General features: G+C 39.1%; 2 protein-coding genes across 3 annotated transcripts in view; one reads left to right on the top strand and one right to left on the bottom strand.

Annotated features, from left to right (window-relative positions):
* The window catches only part of ABI3BP (ABI family member 3 binding protein), a 1,978,933-nt gene that overhangs the window by 1,417,352 nt on the left and 549,243 nt on the right, over positions 1-12,338 (bottom strand). The gene's annotated exons all lie outside the window — the stretch shown is intronic.
* LOC146805201 (nucleolar complex protein 3 homolog) overlaps positions 1-12,338 on the top strand; it is a 330,742-nt gene that overhangs the window by 109,968 nt on the left and 208,436 nt on the right. The gene's annotated exons all lie outside the window — the stretch shown is intronic.

The raw sequence follows: 12,338 nt of genomic DNA, 5'->3' as shown, positions 1-12,338 counted from the left end.
ACGTGGCCGCCATGCACAAAACTTTTAATAGATTGGCGCCTCGCTTTACGTTTCAGCACGGCGCCTGCTTTCCATCTTGATAGTATACTTTAAAATCTTGAAAATGCTGCTGTATGGGCTCCTGCTTCTCGGCTCTCGAGCGGCACAACATTAGTCTAATAGGAGCGTAATCTCTGAACTTTGAATTGTAATCACAATTATATGTAGCTTTTTTCTGGGGGCGATAATGATTCTGTAAGTCAATTTTATTTTGTCATCTGTGTATCTTGCACAGTAAGCAGGACTGCCTCTTGCTGCTTGATTAGTGAGTGCGGATTCAATTGTGGTACAAAGCCTGAAAATCAACAGTCTTATGAGAACCTGGCGACAAAAGGTGTTCTCTTTTCGTTTGCCACATGTTTGTTTCCAAAACATGCATTCTAACAAAAAGGTGCACACCTTTTTAATGTTATAAACTATACCTTATGGAGATGAGATCTTGTGTGTCCCAGTGTTGATCAATCGCAGTGTTTAGTGACAAAACTGTACTTTTTATTCTTAGTTTATCATCATAAGATCTTTTCGGAGTTATCAAGTGCCTTCAGGCAGGGAGAAGCTGAGGCATGCGCAGCTATTAGTTTGTTTTCATGTGGTCGGTTGTTTTTCGAGGTTATTTTTTTAAGATTTTCATTTATTCTCATGCATGCACCAGTGAATTTTTATGTTTATCCGTGTGCCTGTCCTCTAATGCCCCTTTCACTACTTTGCAATGCTGTACACCCCCCAGTAGGATCTCCTGGCACTTTTTTATTAGCACCATAGTCACACCAACAGTTCTGGTAGCATATCCTAAGAATTCTCATTGACACTACCAGCATTGACTGCTCCTGCTGTCTTCATACTTCTGCCCATAGCCCTTCATCGCCACTCATTCTCGTTGACACACCTCTGCACGGGTCCCCTTAGCCTACTCTCTGTATTAGCCTACTCCTCTATTTCAATCTGCTACGACTGCAACGCCTGAATATTCGGTAGCTGTATATTGACCTTTCTCAGTTAGCTTCTGAAGTCCAGTGCAGGTGTTAACACATCCTCTCTGTGGTGTTTATTGCCATATATGAAGCTCAGTGATTTTTTTAATGGCATGAATCCCAATGTTCTTAAAGGTAATATAGCATGACACCCATTTACAGAACAAACTATATAATCTAATCTTTTTTAGTCCAACCTTTTTGCCCACTATTGAACCAACTGTAGTGGGATTAGTAATTTTTACCCCATCTTGGTCCAACGCTTTCCCTATTACTGCATAGATTGGAGTGAGAATAGTAAATCTTACCTCTAGTGAGTCCAACACTTTCTCTACTGTTGCACAGATTGGAGTGATAATAGTGATTTTTGCCGTCTACAATCCAACGCTTACCCTACTGTTGTAGTTATTGAAGTGGGACTAGTAATTTGTACTGTTGTACACATTCGAGTGGGTCTACTATATGTATTTGTAAAATGTTACAGTATAGTTTCTATTGTTGTAATTTATATTATCATGTTTATGTGTATTCAAAATTATAATATTTTTATTTGTAACTATTTTTACATTGTTTACTATTGTATTTGCAATTAAATTGGTATGTTTTAAAAAATATATATATGTTATTGGGTACATGCACACACACATTATACATTATGGTATATTATAATAAAACAGAATGGTAAATAATACCAAAAATTAAAATTATTAGTTTAATAATCTTTTTAAATTAAATATATATTAATAAAAAATATTAATATATGTGTTTTTTATTTTTGTAAATAAGTATAATGGATATTTATATATTTAAAATATTTAAATATATTTACATGGTATTATATTACTGTTACTTTTTAACATATTTTATATTTACTGTTTATGTTTTTTTTTTAAACAATATTTTTTACATCTATATTAGTGATAACAATATTTTTTAGTTTTCACTATTTTTGTTAATTATATTATAAATATAAGAAAATTATATTTTGGGGTTCGATATTTTTGGCACAATAGTTTTGTATGACAATATTGTTGTTGTCGATATTATGTCAGTGAACCACTAGTTCTTAGGAAGCCTCAACAAAAATTGTAGATACTGCCTAAAAATACTGCCTAAAGTCCACATCCTAGGCCAACAACCACCTATACCCACTTTAAAACATTTAATTGAATGAACTAAAGAATCCACTAAAGAATCCACCAGTGATACTTCTCTTGCCCCTAAAAGATACCAAGATATGCAAATACCTTAACATTTAACTGTGACTCATAATGCAGAAACTTTCCTTTATCATGACAACCTAAAAATGAGAACCAAATCCTAATATTCTTTACAGAAAATAACTTATCAAGGTGGAACGGCATGCCGGAGAATCACGCCTCCGGATAGCCGTAGGTGACCGCTGCCCCACCCCCAACATGGCGATTTGTACCTGGTGTGCTCTGCTGCTGGTCGGCGTTGCGAGTGATTCCTGCTGCCCTCTAAAGCGGTTCGTGCCTCGCCTGCGGCAGTCGCTGGTGCTTTGCGGGTGGAGCGAGATCCAGCGTATATGATTACAGCGGCGGTTTCCCGGTTCCGCGGGAAGCATTGTTTCGGAAGGTGAGGAGGAGGCGGATGTTTCCCGATTACCAGGGGGGGATTTTCTAGGCGGCTGGGAGCAACTAGATGATACGGCCGCAGTATCTTACCGGAAATGAAAACGATGCGCGAATCTGAAAAGGCTCTAACAGGGAGAGCCTTACATAACGGGGGAAAGATACAAAAATAAATTATTGAAGCGCCCCCCCAGTGAAATACTTAAGGAATAGAATGGGAATTCAGGAGGCCCCCTTGCCCTTTTGCCCTCTTGCCTCTCGCTAAGGTGAATGAAGACACGGCTGGCCTCCTGGGAAAAAAAAGAAAAATATATAATAACAAAAAACGAGGAAGACATAATACAAACATTCTCTCTCTGAGGCGAGGTGACTATCTCCGCGCAACTGTGCCTGTGGTCCGAGTGCTGCAGGGAGGCAGGTTATTCTGAGACCTAATTGTCTCCTTTATACTCTTGAAGAGTATCGCGAAAAGATTATGGTGAAGGTGAGTGTTGCTGAGATAAAAGTGAAATTGTAACTGGTTGGGCTCTTGGTGGCCAGCGTGAGCAGGGTTGTTGGAGTGATTCTAAATCCTAGGAGACCCAGCTGGAGTTGGAGTGAATTTGGGCAGTGAAGGTGCGACACCAGGAGACATTGGGTGCAAAAACAAAATACAAAACCAGGAAGATTGCAAAAAGTCAAGCTAAGGAAAAGCTGAGAAATGGGTAAACCTGCAAAACATGCCGGCACCAAATCAGCAGCTCGTCTAAAAACGAAAACACGCTTAGCGCAAGCAAAAGAAGCCGCACGTCTGGCCAATAAGGAAAATACCACTAATCCCTGTGGCCTTGACAGTACTCTCAAGACCTCAGAAGAAGAACTGCCCTCCACCACCCCACCGGAATGTGAAGAATTAGGGGTAGATCAAGATAATGTTGTACTTGATGGCCTAAAGGAAAAATTAAATGGGACTAAGCAATTTCCATTGTTCTTTAAAAACAAGCTATCCTTCAACCTCCCTCGTTAAGTCTAACCTTAAAAACATCTAAAGGTCACTCAACAGAACCAGTGTCGCCTTCAGTATCAATAAATTTAGCATCTCCAGACCCAGAGAGACGCCAATGTATTCACAAGTCTGATTATCCGGTAGTTCTGGAGTCAGTTAAGTGTCTTGATCGGGGTCAAGGCCGGGGTCAAAGTCTAGAATTAGGGGCCCCTGCATTACCATCAAGCCCTACAGCATTGTTGCCGCAGAATTCAATCTTACCTGAAGGTTTACTGATCCAGGAGGTTACTATGCCCGCAAAAACGTCCAGTTATATAGCTGAATCTCAGGACAATTTTATCCAAAGTACAGAAACACCGGGTGCATGCCAACTGGACATTAGAGATAAGCTTAAACTTATACTGGATGAGGTTCGTGAGATAAAAAGGACCCAGAGATTGGAAATTGCTGCTTTGCATTTACGATTAGGGAAAATTGAAGAGGCAATGACAGGTTTTCCTGCTAAACTTCAGGAGGCAGAAACTAGAATTTCAGCTTTGGAAGACCAAATGAATACAGTTATTGGGGAAGTCAAAGAGGTTACAAAAAAAAAAACTATCTGGAAAACAAGCTTGAAGATTTAGAAAATCATTCTAGGAGGTCAAACCTCAGGATTGTAGGAGTATTGAAGGCTCACAAACTTTACAATGGGTTAAACAGACAGTTCTCCCAGAGTTTGAAGGAGATTTGACAGTCACTAGGGCACATCGTGTCCCAGCCCACCCCTTCCCTAACTCCACGATGCCGCAAACAATCCTGCTGAACCTTGCGGACTTCAGAATTAAGGAAAGGATTTTATGAAAAGCTATTCAGCAGAGACAGTTTCTTGTGAATTAAACCACTAAATGTCGAATATTTTCAGATATGACTGCCGCTGCTGCTCGCAGAAGAAAATAATTTGTCAAGCTTCTCCATTTGTTTAAAGCCCATGGTGCTCAAGCCTCTATTGCCCAATAGTCGAAATTGAGGGTGTTAGTTAAAGGCAAGTTCTTCATGTTTTCAGATTTAGAAGAAGCTCAGGCACTATTCAAGGAGATTTCGTCCGGACCAGGAATTTAAAAGAGTTGTATAAGATTGTAAATGTTAAGATCTGCAATATCTTATAAGAAATAGTGCTGTCAAGTGTCCTTGTTGTTCAGGGGTAAAACGCTACTTCCCCTAAATTGGAAAAAAAAAGGGGATTTCTGTATTTCGGTTTCATTTTGGGTGATGGGGGGACCGTGGGATCACCGGGGGTGTAATTCCAAGACACCCAGAAGACAGGGAAAAGGGGGTGAAATGTGGTTAGTGTGGTCAAAGGGGGTTTCTCCACATTTCGAGGGGTGGGTTCTTTTTTGGGGGGGGAAGATGGGGAGGGGAAGGAGTCTATTGCAGAGAAAAGAGCAAGAGCAAAAGGTACAAATAATAAATTATTATGAAAAACTTAATAGAAATCGGCAAATATAAGATCTTATCGGTCAATGTCAATGGAATTTTAAATAAGCAAAAGTATGGTGCTCTCATAAAATGGTTGGCATCAACTTTACTTGTCAGAATATTCGGTGGGGGAAGAGCTGATCCAGGATTATTTTTCTAATGTGAGTTTTCCTAAACTCTCAGAAAACCAGACCAGTCAATTAAAATCTGATGTAGAATCTGTTAAAATATCGACAGCTATTACAGCATCAGCTGGAGCTAAAGCATGCGGATAGGATGGTTTTCCTATAGAATTTTATAAAACTTTTTCAAAGGTGCTAATCCCACCTCTGAAAAAACTATTCAATTTTATAAAAAATGGAGGTTTGGTTCCCCCATCTTTTAAAGATGTGATAATAGTGTCCTTTGTGAAAAAAGATAAAAATCCAGCGGATGTTAATTCTTACAGGCCTATTAGTCTTTTGAATTCGGACTATAAGATCTTAATGAAAGTATGGGCCAAACGCTTTTCATATGCCGCCCAAGAAACTATTCATAAAGACCAAACCGGTTTCATAGCGAGTAGATTAATGGCAGCTAATACTGAGTTTTTAATACATGCTTTGGACTATTTTAATTCCAATTCTACCCCGGCTTGTATGGTAAAGGTGGATGCGGAGAAAGCATTTGACCTAGTAAATTGGAGAACTTTTTTTTTTGCCCTCGGTCAATTTGGCTTTCCCCCTGAGGTTATTAATATGTTACGTAATATTTACCAAGGGGCTTCGGCTCAGGTATTAATAAATTCAAAACAAGCAGGAAATATAAAAATAAACCAGGGGACAAGACAGGGCTGCCCGCTTTCACCATTACTTTTTACTTTTTTTATTGAGCCTTTGTCAATTAAAATCAGAAATAATGCTGCTATTCAACCCCCCATTCCCGTTATGTTAAAGTTGAAACTCTTCGCGGACGACATAATTTTATACTTGATGCCTGACAAAGAGAACATGGAAACTGTATTGAGGGAATTCAGAGACTTCGAATTAATTGGTGGTTACAAAATAAACTCTAATAAAACCGAGGTCCTAGCCCTCAATGCAGCTCTTAATCTTCTACCACAATGTTTGAGGGCTCAAGCTATTAAACAATACCCAATCAGATATCTTGGGATATATGTATCTAGCCATTATCAACAGTTATACAAACTTAATTATATAAGAATGAAAGAAACAATCAAAAAACTTTAGGATCAATGGCTTTTACTCCCTTTATCATTAATTGGCAGAGTTTCTTTAATTAAAATGTCTATACTTCCGTTGCTTATATATCTTTTTAGCACTGTCTCTATAAAAGTAAATATGTCCTTTTTTAAAGAAATGGATACACTGATAAGAGAATTTGTTTGGGGAAAGAAAACAGCTAGGGTGAAGTTGACTGTAGTGCAATTACCAACCATACAAGGGGGTTTAGCTTTGCCTCATCTAAAAACATATTATGAGGCCGCATTTATGGATATAGTGGCAGGCTTGATAGGATCTAAATGTAATCGAGATAGCTTCTTTCTGGACAAAATGTTACAAGAAATTAATTTTCAAAGATGAGTGTTTTTAAAAACCTCCAAACTTCCCCAAAAAACTAGATACAAGACTTTAAAGGAATATTCTTTCAGACTTCAGTCCTTTTCTAAAAAAACGGGCTCCTCGTGTCTGCAATATTTGAGATTAAGAGAATGTACTAGCCTTGGTCTCCAATTTCGCGAAAGTCATTTAAAAAATTGGGAAGATTGTGGGCTACAGGAGCTAAGACATTTTGGAATTCAGAATAGGGTGATCACCTGGGAAGAGGTAATGGCAAGGGTAGAAAACCCTAGGAAACCTGCCTTTTTCGAATATTTACAAATTGTTCATTTAAAAAAAATATATATATTAATGGCATTTTTGATGTTCCCAATGATCTTGTGGTGGCACTTTATGGGGCCAAAGTAAAAGGTGTAGGGAACTGGTACCGACTGCTACATCGCCAGGGACAAGTACCTCTGATAGAGGCCCATTTGGCTAAAATAGGTCGTGAGACACAATGTACTCTTTCTTGTAAGGATTGGGAAGTCATATCCCATCAAGGAAGCTAATCCTTGCGCTTGGCTAATTTTAAAAGGATGGCCTTTTTATCACGACGGCTCTCCTATATGGCCCCGGCAGCTTTGCAAAAAAGGTATCCGGAAGTTGAAAACAAATGCTTCCGTTGTCAGGCCAATGGAGCAGGTGGGTGGCACCACATTTTCTATACTTGCCCACGGTTAGAGCCCTTCTGGGTAGCTATATTTACCAACATAGAACTAGCAATAGGGAAGAGAGTACAGCCCGAGGCTGAGGCCGTTTTGTTTGGACTATATAAGGGTAGAACAACGTAAATGAAGGCGGAAGAAGTTTTCTTATTTATCTCTTGTACTGTAGCCCGATCCTTAATTCTGCAGAATTGGAAATCTAGTGATGTCCCCTCTCATCTAAAATGGTTTAGTAAAATGAAAAGGACACGGAATTTTGAAGAAGCTTATGCCAGATGGGTGGGAGCTATACATTTTTTTGTAAAGAATTGGACGTTTTTTGACAATCTCGAAAAACTGAAGGAGGGAAATTAACACTCAATATGGAAGATATGACCTATGTGATTATCATGGTTAGGTAGACCAGCACTTACTGTTGTTTTATTTTAGAAGCACTAGCACTTTTCTCTGTTGTTGCACTTTAGATGCATCAGCACTGTTTTTATTGCACTTTATTGCAGGTTTTTGCACATTGTCATTTTGATGGAATCATTGTTGATGCTACTAGCTGCTATAGTCACATTCTTTAAAAAAATTAAATAAAAATAACTTATCAAAACTCAGCTATTGTCTGAATGACACACATGCTCATTCAACACCTGAGAAGAAGGAGGAGAGTGCACAGGAAAACAGATTCAGTCAAAGGGTTACTCTTCAGAACCCCACCATCTGAGAATGCATACAATGATTCCAACTCAGCAAGGGCACCATCAATGATGTCCTGCCTTTCATGACTCCCCATTCTATGCAGCGGTAGCAATAATTCAGGTCCAAGATACTGCAACTGTGATTTACTAGATTAGAAGCTGACTTGGTCAAATACCCCATAGAACAGGTCCTCAGAGGAAGACCGAATTCTCACCTGCAGACTGGTCTCGCTATCCAAAAGGCATGCCTAGCCACTAAAAAAGCAAACACCCTAATTTTCTATGCAATCACAAATGGAGTACACCCGTAGATGTGTGGATCAACATTTACCTTTTATTCAAATGTAAGTAAATATATAAAGCAAAAACAATGAATTTACATTTGAATAAAAGGTACATTTTGATCCATGCATCTACGGGTGTACTCCATTTGTGATTGCATAGCACATTAGGGTGTTTCCTTTTTTGGTGGATGGGTATGTGAAACATGCATTTAGTATTTTAAATGTGTCCCTGTCAATATTTGGCCATGATATTCAAATGTTAGTAAATTTTTAGCAATTTTTCCATCTCCATTGCAGTGATCATATTGGTGGGTGGTAATAAAAAATGTTTTTAATATTTAGGCTTGGTTATACATTCGATCTGGCAAATATGTGTATTCATTACCTCTTTCTCGTAAGCACTGCGAGATTAGGAATGTGTTTGTGTACTCTATATTAATCTCAAATTTCAATTTAGTTATTTCCCTAAGATTCTCCACTAAAGAAATATATTCCTATCGTCCAGTTACATTCTTGAGGACTCCCTCTTCACACAAAGCCAAATCTAGAAAGTCTGTAGCAGCTTTTCATATCATCTTGGCAATTGCTATCTAAATGTTAATAAATAATGACACTTCTAGCGGCTTTGATGTTACAGATACATCAGAAGTCATGGTGGTTACAGAAGTAAAAGCATGATCAAGTGAGATGAAATACACCATATTTAGACTGAAATGATCCTAGTGGGAATCTTTAAAAAATTGCAAAATTATCGACCAAGGGGCATATGTATCAAAAACCGTATTTGCGATTCTCAAATAGCGATTTTTTGAGAATCGCTATTTGAGAATTGCAAAACGGGATGTATTTAAAAATTCGCACATATTTTGCGAATTCTTAATATTCCTTAATTGTGATTAGCAAATTGCGAAATCGCAATTAAGGAATACCTTCCCATTCATTCCTAGGGGCCAGGAGGCCCATAGGAATGAATGGGAAGTAATTCTCAAATTGCGAATTGCAATTTGCTAATCGCAAATTGAGAATAATTTCAAAGGTGCAAGGGTGTCATGATGACACCCTGATGCACCCCTGAAATGAACATGTGTGCACATATGGCGCACATACATGCCCTAAGGGCATGTATGTGCGCCACATGGCACTTTGAAAAATTCCAAAAATTGCATTTTTCAAAGAAATCGCAAATTACCACCAACTTGAAGTTGGTGGTAATTTGCGATTTCTTAAGGAGAATTCGCACAACTTGGGTGCGTGTTACATAGCATTTAAGGAATCGCAATTTGCGATTCCTTAAATGCTTACGCAAAATTAAGGAATCGCAAAATTAGCGATTCCTTAATAATGCGACGTGAAAATGTCATATACATCGCGTTTTGCGATTTTGTATTCGCAAACGCTGTTTTTTTGCGATTCGCAGAGTTTGCGAATACAAAATCGTTTGATACATATGCCCCTTAGTCCTTAGAAGCAGAGACAAAGTGGTGCTTAAATTCCTAAAATTAATATGTCAACTTCACAGCTTTCAACATCTAGGAAATAATTGAGTAAAGTGGCAATAAGTACAAAAAAATTATGCACTGATATGTGGCCACGAGTAACAACCAGTGGTTGAGATTAATTCAAGAATTCCACCCCTCGCCGTTTTATTTTCCTCAGTATGGTGCTCTAACTGCCACAAGCAAGAGCAGACGTGTCTTATGGTCACTGGGACATAACAATTAAGCCATATTTCATTGATGATGCCTAAATAGGCCAAAATCGATCTGGGGTAACTTGTGTTCCCATTTGTGTGTGGCCTGGCCTCGCAGTAGGAGCTGTACTGCTGTTATGGGAGCAGGGCTAAGGCTGGATTGCACATGTCTGGTCTCTATAGAGTGATTTAGTTGAAAAAAGTGATGCACTGGGAAGCGGCCTGATCAATTACCAGTTGCTGAGATGCTCCTGGAAGAGGGCCCCTGGCAGATGATGGATTAGGATCTGGCGGGTGAGAAATGCTACCTAGAGTTAGCGAGATTTTGGCCCTCAGTTACGCCCTCGACAGTCTTAAATTACAACAGCTTTAGAACAAAATTATATAAAGTACCTGGAACAAACAGGCCCATTCCACTTCCCTTTTTTATACCTTTGTGTTTTTCCTGGATTAATTCATCTCCTATTTGTTGTCACTTGAACTCTGGATTGAACATTTAGCCACAGGATATAAGAATTACAAGGACAAAGCAGCATTTCAAGTTAAAACGGACAAAGTAAAATGCTGCAGTGCTTGGAACATCTCTCATTGGCAATCACCTTTCCTGTGTGCAAAAACCAGTGAAACAAATCACATAACAAACGTTGCAAGGCATGTAATAGGGGAAAATAACGAAGACTCCCAATTAATGCCATTGCCTCCCATGCACAGCCAGTATCCCACTGACTTACATCTCGTTAATGGCAGAAGCACCTGTTCTCCATAACTTCAGTTCTGCTGGAAAAATGAGCAGTCAGTAGCCTCAGTGGCCCCTTAGCTGCTGAAGGCATTAAACGGGCGAGACTGGGTTGTCCTCGGTTCCAAAAATATTAAACTCACAGGCCTCTGTGCATTTTAACAGAGTGCTCTGAAACTGAGCTGGATAGCAGTGTATCAGGTTGCTTCTATTTGTGACGCCACTGTAGGTCAGTGTTTCTGTTTGCATGCAGGGAGTCTGTCTGGTTGCCAGTGCTTTTTATAGTTCACATGTAGATTTAAAGAGCCCTGCAAGAGCCAAGATGGACTGTAAATTGCTGCTACATCTCCTTGGACCTTCTCCAAGTGTTTTCCCTGCCCTGCCAAGTTTTACAGTGTACTGAATCACCAACAACTTGTGATTTTACGAGCATCATGCATCTGTACAGATCTTAAATCGTTTTGGCATTTTTAATAATCGTGCCTGATTGCTATTAATATTTTATATAGGGATTCTAAATGGAAGGGATAACCACAAGCATATATTACAGAGCTATAAAAGCTACCGAAGCAGTGTGCGGCCTTTTTTTCTTGAGCTGAAGGAAAGCCCGATAGACGTTAAATGTTTTTCACATGTCAGGGAGAGGTGCATTAATTTTTAGGATATGATAAGCTAAGAATAGCAGCAAACTAAACGTTTTGAGTCATAAACATCTAAGCTCGCTGCTCTGGGTCTTCCCCACAGAATGTCAGTGTCTTAATCTGTCCTTCTAAGGGGCCTCCTTCTGCAGTCAATTTTCATTCTCTGATTTTGGATGCATTCAAGTGAAGAAAGCCCAACCTGAGTGCAAGTATAACCCTCCAAACTCTATGATCTAATGAGATGGATAAATACTTTTGTGGCCAGTTATTTTCTATAATATCTATGTAAGGTTTGTACAGCTTTAGTTTCTTACAGTGGCTACTGTCCTCAGATTAACCGAGCCTTGCAATCACGTTTTTTAGGTCGAGACTGGGCAGCGCACGTGCTGCGAGCCATGCTGTATTGGAGTATGGACTTGAAACCCCGCTCACCCTCCGCCCATGTTTGTCATTGGCTTGTGTTACTGTCCTTCGTAAATGCTGGTTTCTGATTCGTTAATAGGCTTGTTAGTCCATTCTTACTACTGGCTTGTCAGCATTTGTAACCACCCATGAGGACTGGACCTTTTACTTCTGTTGTCGCACTGTATGTTTTAGTCTATAAGCACTATTTTCTTTAATGAGTTTCTCCTACCGCAGACACAACATGATTTTCTGCAACATTCAGTGCGCCATGCGTGCTTTCTCTTTCCAAGCAACCCTGCGACACATGCAGCTGCTTCTTTGAATTGCAATAGATCTTGCATTTATAAGAGTTTGAACTATTAGTATTGTAAATGACAATGCCTTTTATTTATATCAAAACGGGTAAATAAAAGGCATTGTCATTTACAATGCCAATAGCTTAAACTTTTGCAAATGCGAGACCTATTTCATTGCAAATGCTCTTGTTTTAAAAGTGTCTTACTTCTCCAGGAGACCATGATTTCTAATGTTCAATCTTGCAGTCTACTGTTTCTGCAAGCGCACTTGAGATTTCCAGTAAAAGTA

This window comes from Triturus cristatus, chromosome 8 (genome assembly GCF_964204655.1).
Source record: "Triturus cristatus chromosome 8, aTriCri1.1, whole genome shotgun sequence".
In the NCBI taxonomy this organism is placed as follows: Eukaryota; Metazoa; Chordata; class Amphibia; order Caudata; family Salamandridae; genus Triturus; species Triturus cristatus.
Note: the sequence above shows the minus strand (reverse complement) of the source record. Positions and strands in the feature narration are given on the sequence as shown.